The following is a 22,317-nucleotide window of genomic DNA, read 5'->3' on the forward strand; positions in this document are numbered from 1 at the left end:
TTCGTGCTGAAGTTATTGCTAACAGCAGGGCAGTTTTCCATGATAGAAACTGTAAATCAGCTGTAAAAGCTGGTTCAAAAGGCGGCAGTGTAAGCTTTTCCAGGACAAAGTTGAGGTCCCAAGTTGGTGGCCTCCGGGGCAGTCTTATGTTCTTAGCCCCTCTGAGGTACTGTCTTAGCAGTGGATGTGAAAATATAGGAGGATCCGTGTTGTAGTGGGCTGAAATCGCTGAGGTGTGGATCTTAACAGATGAAAAAGAAAGCCCGTTGTGCAACATCTCACTTAAATATTGTAAAATATGAGGAATATTTGGAAAAGGGGGATTCTGGCCTTTAGCCTGGTTCCAGGCACAAAATCTCTTCCATTTGTCTAAATAGTTTTTCCTGGTGCTGGGCCTCCTGGCCTCCAGAATGACATCCATAACAGCTTTAGAGAGAAGTGTTGACTGGTTGCTTAGGTAATTTGCCATGCAGCTAGATTTAAAGTCTTGAGTTGGCAGTGTAGAATCTGATTATTTTCCCGAGTGAGCAGGTGAGGAATTTGAGGCAAAATCCATGGTGGACCTTGAGCCATGTTCCATAGTATTGGATACTAGTGTTGGCGTGGCCAGTCTGAAGCAATGAGTATCGTTTGTGGACTCTCTACTCTGGCTTTCAGCAGCACCTTTGCTAGAAGAGGCAGTGGAGGAAAGGCATACACTGTTAATGTTTTCCAACTGAATGAGAGGGCGTCCACTTTCCAAGCTAGTGGGTGGTATGTCCTTGTGTAAAATTTGCAAAGTTGGCAGGTTTTGGGGGTTGGCAAACAGATCTATGTCTGGGCGCCCCCATTTTTGAGTTATTGCAAATAATTGTGGATCTAGTTGCCACTCATGAGGATCCATGATGTTTCTGCTTAGATAGTCTGCCAATGATTTTTTCTTTCCTGGCAGGAATTGTGCTTGTAGATGAACATGGTAGGTCAGTGCTGTGTTCCACAAGGTCATTGCTTGCCTGCATAGGGGGTAGGAGTGTGTGCCCCCTTGCTTATGTACCACATTACCATGGTGTTGTCTGTCTTTATTAGCAGTTGTCCTGGTTGTAGGAGGTCCTTGAAAGCTGTTAGGGCATTTTGTACAGCTAGCATTTATTTTTGATTGATATGCAAATTTCTTTGATCTGTAGACCATTTGCCCTGAATGCACTGTCCTGCCATGTGTGCTCCCTAGGCATAATCCGATGCATCTGTTGTTATAGTTTGCCTGGCTGCGGGTAAGATAAAAGGCTGACCCTTGTTGAGGTGACATGCCTGAGCCCACCATAGAAACTCCTGTTGAAGACAGGGAATGAGTGGTGTCATTGTCTCCAAGCTGTGGCTGTGTTGAGTCCATACGCTTTTCAAGTACCACTGTAATTTCCTCATATGCAGTTTTGCAAATGGTATTAGTAGTATGTAAGATGCCATGAATCCCAAGGCCTGCAGAATTTTTCTTGCAGGGAGTTGGGTCTTTGTTGCCATCATTTTGAAGTATCGAATCAGTTGTTCTTGCTTGTCTGGCATGAGATAAGCCATCTGGGCCATTGTATTTAAGCTGGCACAAAGGAATATTATGTCTTGTGAGGGCACTAGTTTTGATTTCTTTTCGTTTACTGTGTACCCTAGGCAACTTAATAGGTGTTTGACAAATGCCAGATGCTTTAAAAGAATGTCCTTGCTTTCTGCTTGAATAAGGCAGTCGTCCAGGTATGGGTATATTTGAATTCCTCTTTGTCTGCAGTATGCAATTACTGGTGCCAGGCATTTTGTGAAGACCCTGGGCACAGTAGATAAGCCAAAGGGCAGTGCAGAGAATTGGTAATGAGTTGAACCTGCAATAAAGCGGAGGTATCTTCTGCAATTTTGTCTGATAGGGACATGCAGGTATGCCACCTTGAGGTCCAAAGTTACTAGCCAAGCCTTCTTGCTCAGCATGGGAAGAAGTTGCTGCAATGTTAGCATCTTCAATTTGGGTACTTGCAGATAGGTGTTTAAAACTGAGAGGTCCAGAATGGGTCTCCAGGCTTTGTCCTTTCTGGGGACTAGAAAGAGTCTTGAGTAAAATCCTTGTCCTTGCTCCTGTGTAGGTACCTGTTGAATGGCTCTCATGTCCATGAGAGCTGTAATTTGTTTTGAAGCCTCTGCCCATTGATTTGGTGGCAGGTTTGGCATTCCTTTTATCCTTGGTAAAGTGTGAAAATGGAATCTGTATCCTTGCGAGACAATATTTAGGACCTATTTGTCTTTTGTGATGATGTGCCAGTTGTCTACAAAAAGTGCTAATTTTCCTCCCAAGGGAGCTGCAAGAGAGATTTGCTTGGCAGACTGAGGGTTAAAGTCATTGTGTTTGTCTCCTGATAGCTTGGGACTGGTCTTCTCCTCCTTTCTGGGTTGTGGTACCCCATTGTCGAGGCTTTTAAGGGCCTTGTGACTGACCTCTGCCCCTTGGCCATCTGTATTTGCCCTTCTGTGGTCTGTCAGAACCTGGAAAGGACCAGTTTTTTGTTGGCCAATGTCTGCTGAAAGAGGGGGTTGAACCTGCAAAAAATCCTTGACCGTCTGCATAGATTTTGCCTTATCCTCCATTTTCTTTAAAGCCTCTTCTGCATTTACACCAAATAAAACATCCTGCTGTAGAGGTGCATCCAATAACTTTGCTTTAACAAGATCAGGTAGAGTTTGTTCTTTTAACCAAGCATGCCTACGTATGACAGACCCAGTCTCTGCTGCTCTACAGGAAGCCTCCAATGAGTCAAATCCACATTGCAAAGTATGTTTTCCCACTTGTTCAGCTGCATGCAACAAATCTTGCATTTCTTTGGAATTAGGCTGCTCTGAATGTGTGATCATTTTTTGTTTTAATTGAGACATCAGGTACTGCTGATATTTCAGCATATGAAACCTTTAGTTATGTACTTACCATAACTTTGGATGTATGGGATCCATCTCGCCTACATTCATAACTGATGGGTGTGGAGCCGATCCGTCGGCTCCGACTCAGCCACTATACATTAGAACGAAGTCTCTCATTGGCTGGGCTACCCCTTATCCCATAATGCACCACGCCTGCTTCCCCAGATCTTGTTTGTTCGCTTTCATACATACATACAGGTACAGAACACATACCAATAACTGTAAACAACCAGAGCCCTTCCAGAGGAGAGCTCAGCAAGATCACTATTTCCTCCAAATCCAAAAGGTAGGGGGAAGGAGGGTGGGTATGTATGAATGTAGGCGAGATGGATCCCATACATCCAAAGTTATGGTAAGTACATAACTAAAAGATGTAATGGAATCCTATCTCGCCTACATTCATAACTGAAGGGACAGCGTCCCTAGCACCTAAAACCCCGGGTGGCTCACTGGAACACACTCCTGAGAACTGCGGAACCAAATGAAGCTCTGCCTCGGGAAGCCACATCAACCTTGAAATGAAGGTGTGCGGAGAAGACCAAGTAGCAGCCACACAAATATCATCTATTGATACTTTGGAGTGAAAGGCTACAGAGGTGGCCATAGCCCTGGTAGAATGAGCTTTGAGTGGGAAAGGCAACTCTCTGCCTGACTGGGAATAAATGAAAGAGATGCAATCCTTAATCCATTTGGCAATGGTGGTTTTGGCAACTGGTAGACCTAACCTATTCTCCGCAAAGGACACAAACAGTTGGTCAGATTTTCGTGTCTGAGTGGTCCTAAGTAAAAACGCAGTTGCCTGTGAACATCCAACTGGTGGAAGGTACATTCTGCTCTATTAGAGAAATTTGGAAAGAAAACTGGGAGCTCCAAAGATTGCTGAATGCATAAAGGGGACGCTACCTTAGGCAAAAAGGATGGATTCAATCTAAGGGAAACTGTCTTTGTGAAAAATCAAATAAGGAGGAGAAGAACAGAGAGCCTGAAGCGCCGAAACACACTTAGCAGAAGTTATTGCCACTAGAAAAGCAGTTTTCCACGACAGGAATTTTATATCACAAGTGGCTGCCGACTCAAAGGGACGGGCAGTTAAAGAGGCCAGAACCAAATTCAAGTCCCAAGGGGGCACGGGATGAGCCATAGGAGGCCTGAGGAGCCAGGCTCCCTTAAGAAAGGACTTGCAAAGTCTGTTAGCCATTAAAGAAGGCTCTATAGCAACATGAAAATTAGATATAGCCGCCAGTTGAACTTTAAGTGTGGAGACTGAAGAGCCTGAATGAAACAATGAAGCTAAAAATTCCAAGACCTGCGGAACTGGGGCCGTAAGAGGATCAATGCCTCGCTGCTGGGCCCAACAAACAAACCTTTTCCATTTGCTGGAATACAGCTTAACGGTAGATGGCTTGTGGGAAGAAGACAAGATGTGCATCACTTCTGAAGAAAGAGAAAGATCTCTAACTAAGGATGGAAGTGAAGTAACCAAGCAGCCAGTCGCAAGGACCGGAGGGACGGATGAGGGTGTCCCGACGGATTGGACAAAGTACAGTTTTGTACCTACCATAAATGTAGACGGCCGAGAGGTATGCATCTGCAGTCCTAACAAATGGGTTGTCCTGCCTCAGGCAGCCCTTCGGTCGGCCGGATTCCAAAGTCTGGGTCTGGCCTCGGCTGATGTCGCACTTCACCCGACGTCATAGCTGCTGTCAATTGGGTATAAAGGCATCAGCCGACGCCATTTTCCTCAGTGTTTCTTGCCCCAGATGTCAGGTGCCCTCTAGGAAGGCTAAATTTGGATAAATGCAAATGATTCCAAACAGTAGAGAGTAAACAAAAATAAACATGTATGTACATATATACAAACAAATACACCATAATAGATTCCCCCAGCTAGCTACAAGATGGGCAAATACCCTAGGAATACCACAGAGGGGAAGGAGGGTGGGTAATCCTGACTGCAGATGCATACCTCTCGGACATCTACATTTATGGTAGGTACAAAACTGTACTATGTCCTTCAAGGATGCATCTGCAGTCCTAACAAATGGGTAGAATACCATAGCCAAACTGGGGGAGGAGGCACTAAGAAGATTATGGTGCAGTTAAGATCCCTTGCAAAACAGCAGTGGCAAAACCTGCTCGGGATCTGGAGTATAAAGGCAGATTATAATGCTTGGCAAATGTATGCACGGAGCTCCAAGTAGCAGCCTCTAAAATGTCTTTGGTAGCCACTCCTCGTAAGAAAGCTGTAGTAGTGGCTGTAGCCCTTGTGGAGTGAGGTCTGATGTTTTCTGGAGTTGTCTTTCCATGAAAAGAGTAACAGAATCTAATGCAATTTCCTATCCATTTTGAGATCGTCTGTTTTGAAATTGCTTTTCCTTCCATTCCTGCTGCATATGCTACCAGAAGCTGGTCAGTTTTTCTATTGTTCTTGGTTCTGTCCAGGTAGTAGCGCAATTGCCTGTGAACATCCAAGGTATGCAGTAGTCTTTCCCCCCTGTTCTGTGGGTTGGGGAAGAATGTTGGTAGGTGGATTGCTTGGTTCAATGATACCCTGGAGACCACCTTTGGCATAAAAGTAGGGTTAGTTCTCAAGGTCACTCTATCCTGATGGAAGATAAGGAAGGGCTGTACTGCCATTAATGCCTGTAATTCAGAAACCCTTCTTGCTGAAGTGATTGCAAGCAGAAAAGCAGTTTTCCAAGATAAGAACTGTAATTCTGCTGATGCTGCTGGTTCAAAAGGGGGAAGTGTTAACTTTTCTAGCACAAAGTTCAGGTCCCATGTAGGCAAAGGTGGCTTCCTTGGAGGCTTTACATTTTTAATTCCTCTCAGAAACTGCCTGAGTAGAGGATGAGAGAAGACTATCCATGTTATATTCTGCTGAAATTGCTGATGCATGAATCTTGATGGAAGAGTAGGACAGGCCATTGTGGAAAAGTTCTGCTAAATATTCCAGGATGCTAACTATGTTTGCCAATGATACATTTTCTCCTTTTGCTGTACTCCAAATGAGGTATCTTTTCCATTTTGCTGAATAAGTCTTCCTTGTGGAGGGTCTGTGAGCCTCCAGGATAATGTCTTTAACCCTCTGAGATAATTCTGGGTTATTTTGTTTTATGTAAGATTCCAAGCAGCTAGCTGCAGTGTTTTCAAGTTTGGATGCAGGATCTTGAAGTTGTTCTGTGTTAGCAGCAAAGGAACTAGAGGTAGAGGCCATGCGTGTGTCCGAGACATACTCCTCAGAAGCGGGTACCAATGCTGCCTCGGCCAGTCTGGAGCTATCAGTATGATCCTTGGTTGATCTTCTTTGATCTTCAGTAGCACTTTGTGCATCAAAGGAAGAGGTGGGAATGCATATGCTGTTAGGTTTTCCCAACTGAAGGATAGGGAGTCCACCTTCCAAGCAAGTGGGTGGTATGCCCTTGTGCAGAATTTTCTCAATTGGTGGTTGTGTGGGGATGCGAACAGGTCTATTTCTGGTAGCCCCCATTTCTTTGTAATGGATTTGAAGATGTCTGGATGCAGCATCCATTCGTGGGCATCCGTGGTAGTTCTGCTTAAGGTATCTGCTAGTATATTTTCTTTTCCTGGCACAAATATGGCCTGGAGCTGAATGTTGAGGTTCAGGGCCACATTCCACAGGTCCATCGCCATCCGGCATAGAGGATATGAATGTGTGCCTCCCTGCTTGTTGATATACCACATAACTGTGGTGTTGTCCGTCCTTATCAGCAAATGACCTTGTTGAAGAAACGGTCTGAATTGCCTGTTTCACTGCCAGCATCTCTTTTTGATTTATGTGTAGGTTCAGCTGGTCTTGTGTCCATAGGCCTTGTATACACTTGTCTACCATGTGTGCCCCCCAACCGAGGTCTGAGGCGTCCGTGGTGATAGTCTGGCTTGGGTGAGGGCTATGAGAAGGCAGTCCTTTGTTCAACTGACAGGCCTGAGCCCACCACAGGAATTCTTGCTTCAGGCATGGAATTATTGGAATTTGGGTTTCTAGGCTGTGCTTGTGCTGAGACCATAAATTCCTTAGGTACCATTGCAACTTCCTCATATGTAGTCTGGCATGTGGAATCAATATTATGCAGGATGCCATGTAACCCAGGGCTTGCAGGACTCTCCTTGCTGTAAGCTGGTTCTGCGTTGTTAATGCCATGAAATAGAGTGGTAGTTGTTTTTGCTTTTCTGCTGTGAGAAATGCCATCTGATTTGATGTGTCCAGTTCTGCACCCAAGAATGTAATCCTTTGGGATGGTACCAGTCTTGACTTTTTTAAGTTGACTGTGTATCCCAGGGCTTGCAGTAGGTGAATAACCTTTTCCAAATCTTTTGTTAATTTGATCTTGTTGTCCGCTTGTATCAGGCAGTCGTCCAGGTATGGATAAATTTGAATTCCCTGAAGCCTGCAATGAGCAATTACTGATGCCAGGCATTTCGTGAATACTCTGGGCGCAGTAGATAAGCCAAAGGGCAATGCTGAGAATTGATAATGCTCTGATCCTGCAAGAAATCTGAGGTATCTTCTGCAATCTGGTCATATAGGGATGTGCAGGTATGCCTCCTTGAGATCTAGAGTCACCAGCCAAGACTCCTTGCCCAGCATGGGAAGAAGTTGCTGTAGGGTCAGCATTTTGAATTTTGGAACAATGAGATATGTGTTCAGAGCGGACAGGTCGGGAATAGGTCTCCATTGGTTTTCTTTTCTTGGCACCAGGAAAAGTCTGGAATAAAATCCTTGTCCTTGTTCCATAGACGGTACCTTTTCTATAGCTCTCATCCTTAGTAGGTGGTTGATTTGTCCTAGAGCGTTTGTTTTTTGGTTTGGTGATAGGTTTGGCATTCCTCTCTTCCTTGGTAGAGTATGGAAGTGAAACCTGTAACCTTTGTCTATTGTCTGTAAAATCTATTCGTCTCCTGTAATGTAATGCCAGTTTACTGAAAATAAGGCTAGCTTTCCGCCTAAGGGTGCTTCCAGTTGTTCCCTGGTAGGTGGTATCAGAGCCAAGTCACTGTGACTGTCCTGTGGAAGTGGTAGTAGCTGGATCTGTGGCAGTACTCCTCTGGTTGTTAGGCTGCCACTGACGTCCCCTGTAAGCACCTCTGGATTGACCTCTGCCTCTTGGGCGCCTATTTCTGCCTCTCTGTGCTCTGGTGGTGTCTGGAAAGGACCAATTCTTTGAAGGCCAATTTCTACTAAACCTAGGAGGCTGGACTTGTAAGAAATCCTTGACTGTTTGGACAGATTTTGCTTTTTCTTCCACCTTCTTTAACACTTGCTGTGCAGGGGAGCCAAACAAACTGAGTTTCTCCATGGGAGCATCTAGGAGCTTTGACTTTACATGGTCTGGTAAGGATTGCTCTTTTAACCATGCATGCCTTCTGATCACTGTACCAGTCATAGCTGATCTAAAGGAAGCCTCCAGTGCATCATAGCCACATTTTAAGGAATGATTACTGACCTGCTGAGTGTTATAGGTTCAGGAGAGGATAGTTTTTTATTTAGCTGATCTAACAAATTCCTGATACTGAATCATGTGGAATTGACAGTTTAAGGCCCTAGCCGAAAGAGTAGCAGAAGTATAAACTTTTTTACCCCATCTCTCTAATGCTCTAGATTCTCTTTCAGAGGGGAGGGGGTTTTTGGTAGTTGCTACAGCTTTGGGGCCCTGAGAAATAGTTTCAGGATCTGCAATAGGAGCCTTATACAAGTGATAATGTGTGTCCGGGACCCTGTAGTATCTGTCGGGCTTAGCAGGGGCCGGGGGAAGAGAGTCAGGGGCAGTACAAGCATCATTAAATGCATCATCCACAACTGTTAGTACTGGAGGAATGGCTAAAGGCCTATGCTGTGGCAAATGTAAAAAGGTCCTTAGCCGTTTCCTAGAATCTGAAAAATCCTGGCCTTGCCATTGAAATTGCTCTCTCATAGCATGCAAGATTTCCCCAAAAGAAAATTCCTCAGAAGGAGAGGCAGAAGGAATGGAGTCTTCTTCGTCAGAGTCCTCATATGGAGAATAAGGGCCTTCTGGAGGATTTGAGTTTTCTGAATCATCAGAGGAATAATCCGTAGAAACTGGCTCAGGGGGCTCTGCTCTAGGCCTCTTCTCTGGAGGGGGATGAGAGGCCCTGTCAGGGTGAGGTTGGGATCCCCTAATCAAAGAAATGAGATCCTCTGCCAGGCTGAGCATTTGGGAACTAGAGCTAGGCCTGTGTGAGGGGGTTTTAGCAGGCAAGGCCTTAGAAGATTTAGCTGCTTTAGCCCTAGAGAAAGCCTTGATAGACATGGATGCAGGGGCCCTAGCAGCTCCACGTGCAGGAGTAGATATGTCTAAAGGAATAGTATCTGATAAATCCTGGGAGCCTGCTACAGCAGGAGAAATTTCGGTAGCAGATTCAGCCATGCTGTGTGAGGCCTCGGCTGTAGGAGGTATGCTTTCGGCCGAAGGAAGAACCGAGGACTCGGTTTCAGCCGAAACCGAGACACTCGCGGTTGGCTTAACCGTGGTTTCGGCCGAAACCGCGGACCGCGAGTGTTAGTCCTTTTCCTTACGCTTTTTAGCTAATTGCGAAGTCGGAGTCTCCGACGGCATTTTGTAAGCAAAAGCGGGACCAAAAAAACTCCTCCGCAAACTCCGACCGACGTCTAAGTGTCTGTCGGTTGAAGGAAGCACAGGCTAGACAAGCTGCTACGTCATGGTCTGGGCCTAAGCAAGGAAGGCAGTAAGAGTGGAAATCCTTATGAGGTATTTGTTTCCCACAAGTTAAACAATTATTTACTTTTTCTGACATCGGCTGAGGCAAGAAAGAGTCCCCAACGGGGTACTTAGCTTTTTAGAAGTCTTCCGTAGTAGAAATCTCTGGATCTGACCGACCGGCACTTGCGAACAGCTTCTGCTTCGGGCACCGCGCGGCAAGAAAGACTGAGGAAAATGGCGTTGGCTGATGCCTTTATACCCAATTGACAGCAGCTATGACGTCGGGTGAAGTGCGACATCAGCCGAGGCCAGACCCAGACTTTGGAATCCGGCCGACCGAAGGGCTGCCTGAGGCAGGACAACCCATTTGTTAGGACTGCAGATGCATCCTTGAAGGACATCAGATCCGGCAATGGGTCCAAAATCCAGGGGCCCTGTACCGCATGCTTCTGAAGGAATGGGAACCAAACCTGACGGGGCCAATGTGGGGCGACCAAAATCATGTGGCACCCGACATGAAGAGCCTTCTGAATCACCCTCGGGAGAAGGGGAATCGGGGGGAAGGCATAAAGTAGACCCGGGGGCCAATTGTGGGCTAGAGAGTCCCTGGGAGACTGTCCCTGTGAGGGTGTCAGAGTGAAGAACTCTCTGCACTTCGCATTGTTGGGGATGGCGAACAAGTCGCAACAAGGGAGACCCCATTTGGCGAAGATCTGCGCAGCCACTCTGTTGTCGAGGGACCACTCGTGCGGCAACAGGAGAGTCCTGCTGAGCCTGTCTGCAATCACATTGGCTTTTCCCGGAATGTGCGTGGCTACTAAGAAACGTCGAGAGGCTATGGCCCAGTGCCATACTCCCATGGCCTCCCTGCAAAGGGGGTAGGACCTGGTTCCGCCCTGCTTGTTTATGTGCCAAACTACCGACATGTTGTCGGACAGGATCGCAATAGTACCTTGGGGGAGAGCATGATGAAGTGCCTGTAAAACCAGAAGCATCGCCCTCATTTCCAGGATATTGATGTGAAGGTGTGCCTCGCAATCCTGCCAAGTGCCTTGGACCGACCTGTCCAGATAATGACCCCCCCCACCCTATCTGGGAGGCGTCCGTGGTCACTGTGGCAACAGGGGGCTGAAGGGCGAAGGGACGCCCCCGGTCCAGGTTGGACCGACATAGCCACCAACGGAGGGTCCGACGACAACGGTCCGTAATCAGAACTAGGTGGTTCAGAGGAAGTTCTTGGTATGACCATTGAACCGATAATAGCCATTGCAGCACCCGCATGTGCAGCCTGGCTAACGGTACTAGGAGGATCGTTGCAGCCATCGTGCCCAATAACTGAAGAATCTGTCTGGCAGGAACTCGAGATTTGGGTAACAAATTTAGAACTTGTGATTGAAGAACCTGAATTCTCTCTGATGGAAAATATGCCCGCATCCTTTTTGTGTCTAACTCTGCACCTATAAAGGTGATACGCTGAGATGGCCGCAGCACAGATTTTCTCCAATTGAACGTGATCCCTAGCGAGAGACCCAAGGATACTGTGGCCCTCAGCGCTCGAATCAGTAGATGCTTGGAGGTGGCAGTGAGGCGCCAGTCGTCGAGATAGGGAAACACTTGGAATCCTAGACTTCTCAAGTGAGCTGTCACCACTGCCAGACATTTGGTAAACACCCTGGGGGCTGTGGTGAGACCAAAGGGCAGTGCACGAAACTGGAAATGACTGGTTCCTAGGCGGAAGTGTAAATGACTCCTGGACTCTTGACGTATCAAAATGTGATAGTAAGCATCCTTGAGGTCTATGGAGCACATCCAGACATCCTTCTCTAATAACGGGAGAATGGACTGAAGGGTGACCATCTGGAACTTGGACTTCTTCACAAAACGATTTAAAGAACTTAGGTCTAAAATGGGCCTTACGTCCCCTGTCTTTTTTGGCACCAAAAATAATCTTGAGTAAGTTCCTGATCTGATCTGGTCGGCGGGGACGGGCTGGATGACCCCTTTGCTTAGCAGCTTTGAAACTTCTACGGCTGCCAGATCCCATTGACTGGGTGGCACGTCCGGGATTCTCCTTGTAGAAGGAGGGGACTTGAAAAAGGGGATGAGGTAGCCTCCGGTTACAATGCAAAGCACCCACTGATCCTTGGTTATCGATTCCCAAGCCTGTGGGTGTTTCGCAAAACGACCCCTGACCGGCTCCGGAGAAGCACAGCCGGGCAACATCCTAGGGATGCTGGGGATAGGAGGAACCACGAAAGGAGTCGCGGTCTCCAGAGTTACGGGGGCCTCTGCCACCTCTAGGGCGGCGTCTTCCTGAATCCCCCCCCCTGCCTCTGGAGGGGGGATCACTCGGTGGAGCAGAGAAGAACTTTTGGGATTTCCTGAACCACATTTTCCCTCCTCTCTGGGCCTTGGGATAAGGTCTAGAGGGAGTGGAAAAACGGGCCCCAACGGCAGTCAAGGTCTTGCCCTCCTGCTCGCACCGAGTAAGTGCGTCCTTCACCTTGGGTCCAAACAACGAAGACCCATCAAAGGGGGCATCGGCGAAGGAAGACTTAAAGGCCTCCGCGAATGGACACAAGCGTAACTAGGCTTTTCTCCTAAGAGCCACTCATGTGCCCGCTGCTCTGCTCGCCCCCCTCGGCTGCATAGGAAATGAGCCTCATGGACGAGTTGACAATAGAAGATAGGGTAGTCATCTGGGCGCCTACGGTCTGTGCCAACGCCTCAGGAAGGTTACCCGCAAGGGACTCTCCTAACTCCTTGAGGAGGTCCCTTTGGAGCCTTGTAAAATGACAGAGATAGTTCAGCGACCGCAGAGTAAAGGTCGCTGAAGAAAGGGTACGCTTCCCGTACCTATCCATGCTCCTAGAATCCTTATTAGGAGGATGAATGGACGTTGAAACCTCTGCCACATCCTGCTGAATGTTAGATGCCACCACCATAGCATCAACTGCAATACCCTTAGTGAGGAATTCCTTCTGGGTAGGGGCTGAAAGAAACTTATTGGGCCTGGCAGGCACCGGTTCCGCCGTATCAGGATGCTCCCACACCCTCTGAGAGATCAGATCCAATAACTCGTCGAAGGGTGGAGACACCCAGGAGGAGGAGGGCTGGGCCCCAAAGGCCTTGAGGAAAAATGACTCCTCAGTGGTAGGGGCTTTGGATTGCCAATCGCCTCTCTGTCTCAAGATCTCAAGGATATCCGAGAAGGAGACGTCATCCGAGGACGATTTAGGGGACCCCTCCGCATCATCGAGGTCAGTATCTGAAGTGACGAATTCATCTTGGGAATCAACGTGCTTCCTCTTACACAGTTTCTTCCTTGGGGGTTCATCCGAAGCAGATTCAGAAGGACCCCCTGGAAGAAGGGACCCCCCCCCAAGGGGGTATCCTCAGGCCCTGGGGCCCCACTGTCACGGGAAAGAATGTCTCCAGAGGCACCAGTACCCAAAACTTGGGACGGTGAGGTAGAAACCTGCTGAACCGGCATGGTCATGGCCAGCGCACTCCTCATGGCCTCAAAAGCAGGACCTCCAGACTCTGCAGAGGGCACTTGCTGAGAGACCACGGCGGTACCGGGAATACCTGTGGCCGATGCTCCGAGGGGAAGACTGGGCATAGAGGAGGCGAGCTCCACAGTGTTGCTCTCGGCCCCTGCCGAGGAAGACCCGGTACCAAACCCTGACACAGAGGACAGGGTAGGAATGAAGGTCGGAGCAGAGAAACTCTGAGAGGGTCCCTGCTCCGACTGGACGATTCCGCTCCGTTCTACCTGCACCGACTCCAACGGCTCCAAGGGGGTCAGAGGAGGAATCAAATGCATGGGATGTGGAGTCGGCTCCGAAGCCGCGTGAGCTGGAGCAGAGATCATTTTTGTAAAAGCTGGGGACTGGAACAGCCTCTGGATAACCCTATCCAAATCCAAATCCGACAGCCTAGAGGATTTGGAGGAAACAGAATGGGTCCGAGAAGACTTCTGCTTTGGCTCCGATAAAGCAGGGGATCGGCTCCGAAAGGGTTCCAGCACTATCGTACCCGAGACCGGGACCGTTTGCAACAGTGTCGGCACCGAAGGAGGCTCCGGAGCCGAGGGGAAAGAGTCTGAGCTGCACACCTCCAACTGCTCCGAGACCAAGGGAGCCGAAGTAGGTGATTGGCCTCTTGATGCATTAACCTGCGGCTCCGACACCAATGGAGCCGAGGGAAGAAGCATCGAGGCAGACCCTTCAGCCATCGGCTCTGAAGCCATTGGAGCAGAGGAAGAAGAAGTCGACCCTTGTTTCTTAGCTGTCGGGTCCGACGGACTGGTCGGAACCGACGCTCTATGCTTCTTGGATGTCGGGCCCGACGGACAGGTCGGAGCCGACCAGCTCTTCTTTTTAGAAACTGGAGATGAAGCCAAAGCTTCTTCAAATGAAGGCTTAATCAGACCCCTAAGTATCAATTTGTTTTTTCTCTCCTGGAGAACTCTGGAGGAAAAAGCGTGACACACACTGCAGGTATCCTGTAAATGTTTAGGCCCTAAACAGTACACGCAGACAGCATGGCTGTCCGTAATAGACATTTTATAATTACATTCTGTACACTTCTTGAAACCTGACTTTTGCTCCTTAGACATTTTTTTTTAGAAGAAAAACAGGTAACTGACAGCAAGAAAAAAGGCAGTAAGTAAGGTATGGGCTAAAGCCCTCTAACTTAAACAGGCTTAGCCCGACACAACAGGTGAAATACACAGAGGAAGGAACTATGTGGGCTAAAGCCCTCTAACTTAAACGGGCTTAAGCCCGAAAACTATTGCAGTCACACCACAAGAAAAATAAGCATACAAAAAGGGCAAAGGCCCTCTAACTTAAACAGGCCTTGCCCGGTCACTAGTAGCGCGAAAATAAATAAATTTAACTTTTTCACCAAACTGACCACAAACGCACACAAAGCTGTTAAAACAGCTGTTTGTTTAAATTCTGACAGAAACTCTAGTCAAAAAAGACCAAAAGGTCAAGAAAGAAACACTTAGCTCCAGCCAAGTCGAGACCACGTCCTGCTTGAAAAGCGGCAAATGAGATCTGGGGAAGCAGGCATGGTGCATTATGGGATAAGGGGTAGCCCAGCCAATGAGAGACTTCGTTCTAATGTATAGTGGCCGAGTCGGAGCCGACGGATCGGCTCCGAACCCATCAGTTATGAATGTAGGCGAGATAGGATCCCATTACATCTGGCAATTTAAGGCCCTCATGGCTAGAGTAGCTGAGGTATATACTTTCTTTCCCCATCTGTCTAGTGCTCTGGAATACCTTTCAGAGGGTACAGGATTTTTAGCAATAGAGGCCTTAAGCCCTTTGGGACCCTGGGAAATGGTTTCTGGGTCAGCAACAGGGCTTTTATAAAGGAATTTGTGTGAGTCAGGGACTCTGTAGTGTCTGTCCGATTTGGCTGGTGCAGGCAATAGAGAGTCTGGGTTAAGGCTAGATTCTAAATAAACATCATCCACAATGTCTAACACGGGTGGTATAGCCAGTGGTCTGTGCTGGGGTAGTAAAAGGAACTCTCGGAGCCTTTTCTTAGAATCAGAGTAATCCTGGCCTTCCCAGTGGAAATGTTCCCTCATGGTATGTAAACTTTCCCCAAAAGAGTAGTCTTCTGGGGAGATGCTGAGGGAATAGACTCTTCAGCATCAGAATCTTCATAAGGGGGAAAAGAGTATTCCTGTTCCTCTGAAGAATCTGAGGAAATTGAGACCTGGTCAGAGGAAGCGCAATCCTCCTCCTGTCTTGGCCTTTTATCAGGGGGGGGATGGGAACCCCTGATTAGGGTAATTAAATCTTCGTCCATCTTAAGCATCTGTTTCTTAGGCATGGGGCCTTCTACTGGAGACTGCTGTACAGTCTTTTTTGTTTTTAAAGGAGTTTTCAGCTTTGCATACGATTTAATGGTGAGTGTAGTCGGTCTGAAGACACCTTCTGCAACTTAAGGCGTTTCAACTGCACCGGAATCACCTTCAGCCCTGGAGTCAGAAGGGACTAAAGATGAGGATTGTGGAGGCCGAGTAATCACTGCTTGGGCATTGGAAGCAGTCTGTGGTTCTAAATCAGCGGGCGTCAGGGGCTGCGTAGGCGCCTCACTGAAAACCGGTCCAGCAGAGGCCTCGGAGTCTGGTTTGGGTCTCGTCTGCCCGTCCTTATCCTTGCGTTTTTTATGAATTCTGGTCGGTTGCTCCGACGGCATGGTATAATTAAATTTCCTACCAAAATAATGTCGGGCGAAATCAAACCGACGTTTAATAGTTCGTTTATTAAACCTAGCTCAAAACCAACAACCTGTGACGTCGTGGTCTGGGCCTAGGCAAGGAATACAGTAAGAATGAAAGTCCTTATGAGGCATTTGCTTCCCACAAGAAATGCAATTGTTATATTTTTCCTGACATCGGACTGAGGCAAGAAAAGGTTCCCCAATGTGGTAATTAGCTTTATTGAAGACTTCGGTCTGAAATTCGATTTGAAAATCTCAGGAGTCGGCCGACCGGCACTTGCCAACTGCTTCTGCTTCGGGCAACGCGCGGCAAGAAAGACTGAAGAAAATGTCGTCGGATGCCTCTTATATAACCCTGGCACACTGACGTCAGGGAAGAAGCGACAGCAACTGACGCCGGACCAAGACTTTGGAACTCTAGCCGACTGTGGGACCGCCTGACAGCAGGATAACCCAAGTGTGATAACTTCAACAGTGTAACACGATGAACATCTTAAATATTTCCTGTGGGAAGGCCTGATTAGGATGTGGAGATAAGCATCCCTTATGTCTAATGTAGCCAGGAATCCCTGTGGGATAATCAGAGGGAAAAGGGTTGGTAGAGATAGGATTTTGAAGTTAGGTACTTTTAGGAAGAGATCGAGATAGGAGAGGTCTAGGATGGGTTTCCATGGTCCGTCCTTCATGGGGACCAGAAAGAGCCTTGAATAGAAGCCTCTTCCTTTTGCAGAGGAGGGGACTGCCTCTATAATGTCATGGTCTAACAGTGTCTGCAGTACTGGTTGTAAGAGGTGCAACAGGTGCATAGGAGGTCGAGGAATACCCCACCATGTGGGAGGGGAGAGCCAGGACATGAAGTAGCCATTTTGGAGGATAGAAAGGACCCACTTGTCTGAGGTGAGATGAGACCAAAGAGGGAGACATTGAGAGAGGTGGATGGCCAGAGGTACAGAAGGAGGGGGGGGGAAGGGTAGTCAGATGTTACCTGCTCTGTCTTGAAAGGGAGTCCCCTGATTGGAGGTAGGCGTTGCTCTAGGCGGAGAATGTTTTCTGGTGGACTTACGAGGCACTGAAGGTGGAGCGGGTCACGAGTACTTCCAAATAAACTGTTTTGGAAGGGTAGTTTCTGTGAACCATAGGGATGGATGAGACCAGTAAATGTTTAAGGTACTGCATCTCTTTTCCTTTCTGTTGGAGATTTAAAGAGGTCTGCAACCTTACAGCCGAAAAGTGCAGCATTGTCCAGGGGAACATCAGTGAGCTTTGTTCTGAAGTCATCTGGCAGGGATTGTAGGCTAAGCCAGTAGAACCTGCGTAAGGCAGATGCTGATGCTGCTGATCTGGCAGAGGATTCAGCAGCATCAAAGCTACACTTGATAGAATGTCTAGTAACCTGGGATGAGAGCGCCAGGAGAGAGGACAGTGATGCTATGGCAGGGGAGTCAGGAATGTCTGCCAAATGTTTAGTGGCAGACTGTAAGAGAGACAAGGAGTACTTGGCCATGTGGGTCTGATAGTTTGTGGTTCTGAAGGCTAAGGCAGCAGAAGTATAAATCTTTTTGTCTAATATTTTCATTGTCTTGCTGAGAATGGTTGTAGTGGGCAAGAGTTTAGTGGCTTTGTCACTGGCTATAACTATAGTGGCTGGGTCAGCCGGTGGGCACTTGCTCAAATGCTTAGCAGTGTCAGGTACTTTGTAAAGCCTGTCAGGTCTATGTGAGGCAGGAGGCTGAGAGTCAGGGTTCAGAAAGGCAGAAGAAAAAGCATCTAGAAATGCAGGCAGGATGGGAGGAACAGCAGATGAGCATTTGAAAGAGGTCATAGTACCTCGTTTGTACCTCAGACATTTCTGAGGAATCCCATTTAAAGCGTTCCTTCATCTAATTGTCTCACTGAAGGTAAGATCTTCAACTAGAGAGTCAAGATCCAATGACTCTTCCTCGGGGGATCTGTCCCCAAGGGTGGAGAGAGCTGGGGGTTGTGGGAAAGAGATTCCTCAGAGGAATCTGAAATGACCTTCTCTTCCCTGTGTGCTGGATCTGTAGGCAGAGGCCTAAGGCTCAGGAGAGGAGGACAGGTGGAGGCATTAATGGCCGGTGTAGACCTCAGTGCCATGAAGGCACTGAAGAGACTCTGGCTAAAAGTCTGCCAATCAGGCATAGTTTGTGTGTGTGTGTGTGTGTGTGTGGGGGGGGGGTATGTCTTCTCTTTTCCCTTCTTTTAAGAGGGGCAGTGGAAGTCTGTCTGGTAACCGATGACTGCAAGGTATTGGAAGGCTCAGATGACTCCCCATTAAACACTGGTTCCTCTCCAGCAGACATGCTCTCTCCTGTGGATTTACTGGCTCTGGCAGTTGTGCATCAGGCCAACAAAAGAACACGCTCTGTAGAATGCGGCAGCAGTAAACATCCTGCATTCAGTAGCAAGATTATGCACCCCCAAACTTATCCAGGCAATGGAAATGGGATATGAGCAAGCCAAACATTTATTCAATGACTGTGTCTGGGACAAGGCAATGCTTAAACACCCCACAGCAGCTTCCTATGGTCCGGTATCTTTAGCCAAGGTTTGAGTGGGCACCATTCATTACCTATAAAACAAAAAAGGGGACATGATTACTCAACACTACTTACACTGCCTCTCTACAAATAATGAAATTGTTAAGAATATGAACATTAAAATGCTTTGCACTTACAACTAGGTGACCATGAGGGATCCTACTGTGCAGGAAGAGGCAAAAAGGGTAAATCTGTGTGCCACATATGAGAATCAAGGGCACTGACAATATGCAGGGCCAACATGTTGATGCACCCCCAACAAATCATACTATCAGGCAGGTTATGGTATGGTAGCCTTTCCTGCACTGGTAACACTTCCACAGTGGTTCAGATGGGGCCCTAAAGGTAATATGGGTGCAATCTAGCTCACTTAGCAACTCAAGTCAGCATGCCATCCCATAGAAACATTCATAGTTCTGGTTCAGACCAGAGGCAACACCAGGAAGTACATATACTGATCCACATGTATCAAGAATATGTTGAGGAACTCCTGAAGTATTCTCAAGGCAGACGCTTGTGATACCCCAAATGTGTCTGCAGTTTGTCTCTGGAAACTCTTTGTGGCGAGAACAGTGAGGGCTATACATACCTGGGTATAGGAAGGCCACTCATACCCTTCAGTCCCCATTTGTCCATCTATCCAAAATTTCCTGATCAGCAAAGTTCAGATGGGTCAGCCTTTGTCTATAACTTTCTTCTTGGCTGGGAATACACAGATGGGCACACCTGGTTATGGTAAAGCTAAGACAAGCACCACAGAATGGGCAGAAAATACAAGCATATGCATGTACTGCAAAGTAGACAGAAAAGGTACAACTTTGCCTTTTATATTCCTTCTGCATACAGCACAGAAGCAAATAAAGTGACAGAGAATTGAACAAAGGGGGAAGACCTCTAACTTGCATAACATAGGCATCAATTTTTCACATAGTCCTCATTTACATCTCATTTACTTTCATTTGCATACTACTTTCTTATGCTGATTCTGAAAGCTGCACCTAAGTACAGCTGCAGACTTTGAATTGCGTCTCAGCTCAGGCACAATGCAACTTCCCACTATGCCCAAGCCCACAGCTGCAAATACTGCCCTTAGACTCTAGGTGTTTTCAGAAAGCCCTTGATGTTACAACAGCTCTTAAAGAAGGACCCTAGACAGTCTCAGGAGTGTTGCCATGGTTATAAAGGAAAAAAAGAATGGAGAGGGAAAGGCATGTAGAAAACATTTGTCTAGAAATTGGCTGCTCTTTGTTTTTCTTACCATTATAAGGTACAAATAATTGATTAGAATGTTAATGTCTTTAGTTTTACCAAGAAAACATCTCAGCTTTCTTTTTTTTCCCTAAAAGCCTTTATTAAATAACCACTTAAGACATAGGCAAACACCCATCAGTAGAAAAGAAAAACTAATTTTTTTCCATTTACATACATCACATCTTTTCTTTCGCTGTTATCATCAGCCCAACATTAAATAAACTGCTTAATTTCTGCCTTTACTCCAACCTCATGCCTCCTCCTCCTGAAAATTATTCTGCAAGTATTGTTCTCAAAATTTCAATTTATTTCTATGCAAGATACTCTTTACCTTTTATAAACATATTTCTTCCAGTTCTTTTATCTCTTACTCAATACTTCAAATACAGTTGGTTTAGACTGACTTCCATTTTCTAATCATTCTTTTTTGGTAGCCAACAGAACTAAATTTAATAAGGTCTTACTATGTTCTAGGCAATTCAAATCTTGCGTCCAAACTCAAAAAAAATAAATAAAAAAAACACATCTTTAGTTACAGTCATTTGCTCACCCAATATTTCAGAGTACTCTGTAGGGAATTTTTAAAATCTGTCAACTCATTACACTCCTAAAACACGTTCCCAATTACCTACCACTTTTCTCCATCTCGCCTCCAATGTGTGCTTTCTACCTGAGGAAATTTTCTTAGATACCTCTGTAAACACTTCCAAGTAAAGATCCTAAACCTTCAGGACTTTGTTACATACATATGTCCTCCCACTGTTCCCCTGTAAACTGCTTTTCCAGTCTTTCTTCCCAGTCTTTTCTAAGCTCTTGTGATGAGTTACTATAGTTATCATGCAATATATTATATGCCCTACTAATTATCACTTTAACATCAGCTTCTGCTCTAGATTCAACTACCCCCCCCCCCCCCGAGCAGTTCTTTCACTTTAGATTCCCCCTTATCCCTTTCTCTTTGCCTATACTCTGATATCAATCCCTGGTAGGGAAGGCAGTCTAACTTCCTTCAACACTAATGTCCACAAATCATCCTCTTATTGATAAAAAATATGCCCGACCCATATATAAAATTAAAGGGATTAAAAACATTTTTACAGCTTCTATCTTATGATCAATAAGCAGCAGCTTCCAGTTTCTCAGTTTTTGCATTATCTTTTCTTTACTCTCTTCCTACATATCCTCAGCTGCAATAACACAATCCTTTTGAATCCATAATCCTAAAAATGTCCTCATAAATATGCTGAATCAATTTATGTGGGGGGACATAATTTACAGCTATAGCCTTTAATTTTATCTTCATTAATTTTATACCCCAAAAAGACTCAAAACGGTCTCAAAATGTTCCACAACACTGAGATGTCCTTTTCTGAATTTATCATGTGCAAAATATCAACTGCAAATAAAGCCAACTTTTTTTAGGAGTCACTTATTTTGTTTGCCAATGGCTCTACAGTACAAAGTAAATAAATGGGAGAGCGGACACTTCTGCCTGGTTAGTCCTTTAACGCATCACACAGGAATCCTCCCCACTGTAACTCTTTCCTCTGATCCTCCATATAGCCCATCAATTAACCTTATTGTTGTTTCAAGGAATGCAAATGCTTCTACTGCTTTACTCAAAATCCCATCGCACTCTGTCAAATTTTTTCTCTGCGTCTAGACCAACAGCAGCAGTACCTTTTTACAGTTTTTGCTTTGCTCTGGACCATCATTGTTCTATTAAAGTTGTCAAATATCTGTCTACCCTCCAACAAAACCACAGTGTTCCATATCTACCAATTTGGGCTACATCTTTGCTAGTCATTTAGCTGGTATAGACAAAAAAACTTTATAATCATGGTTTAAAATTGAAATGGGTCTGTATGAAGCTGGGTCTGATGCATCTTTACTGTACACTCAGGTAATACAACCTCCACAGCTTTCTTCCAAGATGTTGGTGATGCCCCTTCTCTTAAAATACTGTTAAACAAAATCTACCAGATGTTTAGCACTTTCTTCCCTCCTATCTTTCACAGGAGTACCATCTGTTCCTGCAAACTTTCCTAAAGATTGATTATTCATCACTATTCTTATCTCATCCCCCCTTTCTTAACTGTTAGTTTTTGAGCCTTGTCTACCTCGAACCTTGGCATAATTAAGTCTTCCACAAATATTTTCAAGTGTGCCATTTCCTGATTTCCACATTTCTCTGCTTTATATTAATTTTCATAAAATTTCCAAAATATTTTTAAAAACTCTACAGGACCTCTGGTTATTTTTCTTGTTATAAGCTGTCAGTTTGGCAACAACCCTTTCTACTTACTGCTAAGTTATTAACAGTGTTTGTGCTCTGGAGTCATCAAAAACAGTTGCTTAACTGCAATCTTCCTAAACTCATGCATATCATCCAGATACTCCCTTATTTTCTCTTTAGTACTCCGATTTGCACCTCTTCTTGTTCTGTGAGATTACTCATTCTGCAATTCTTTAACCTTCGTCAGCCCATCTATGCAATTCATTCCAGTTACTTCTTAACCATGTCTCTTCTCTTATTTCTACCATGTCTTCAAATTCCATTTTCATTTTATTCTACTTACTAGCTATAACTTCTAAAGACATTTCTGTCTTCCCAAATAACTCTTAAATAA

General features: G+C 46.0%; 1 protein-coding gene across 2 annotated transcripts in view; it reads right to left on the reverse strand.

Annotated features, from left to right (window-relative positions):
* Positions 1-22,317, reverse strand: part of LOC122811674 (zinc finger CCCH domain-containing protein 10-like) — a 3,783,075-nt gene that overhangs the window by 2,570,002 nt on the left and 1,190,756 nt on the right. The window lies entirely within an intron of this gene.

The sequence above is a fragment of the Protopterus annectens genome, chromosome 9.part0 (genome assembly GCF_019279795.1).
Source record: "Protopterus annectens isolate FY-2018-M chromosome 9.part0, PAN1.0, whole genome shotgun sequence".
NCBI lineage: Eukaryota > Metazoa > Chordata > Ceratodontiformes > Protopteridae > Protopterus > Protopterus annectens.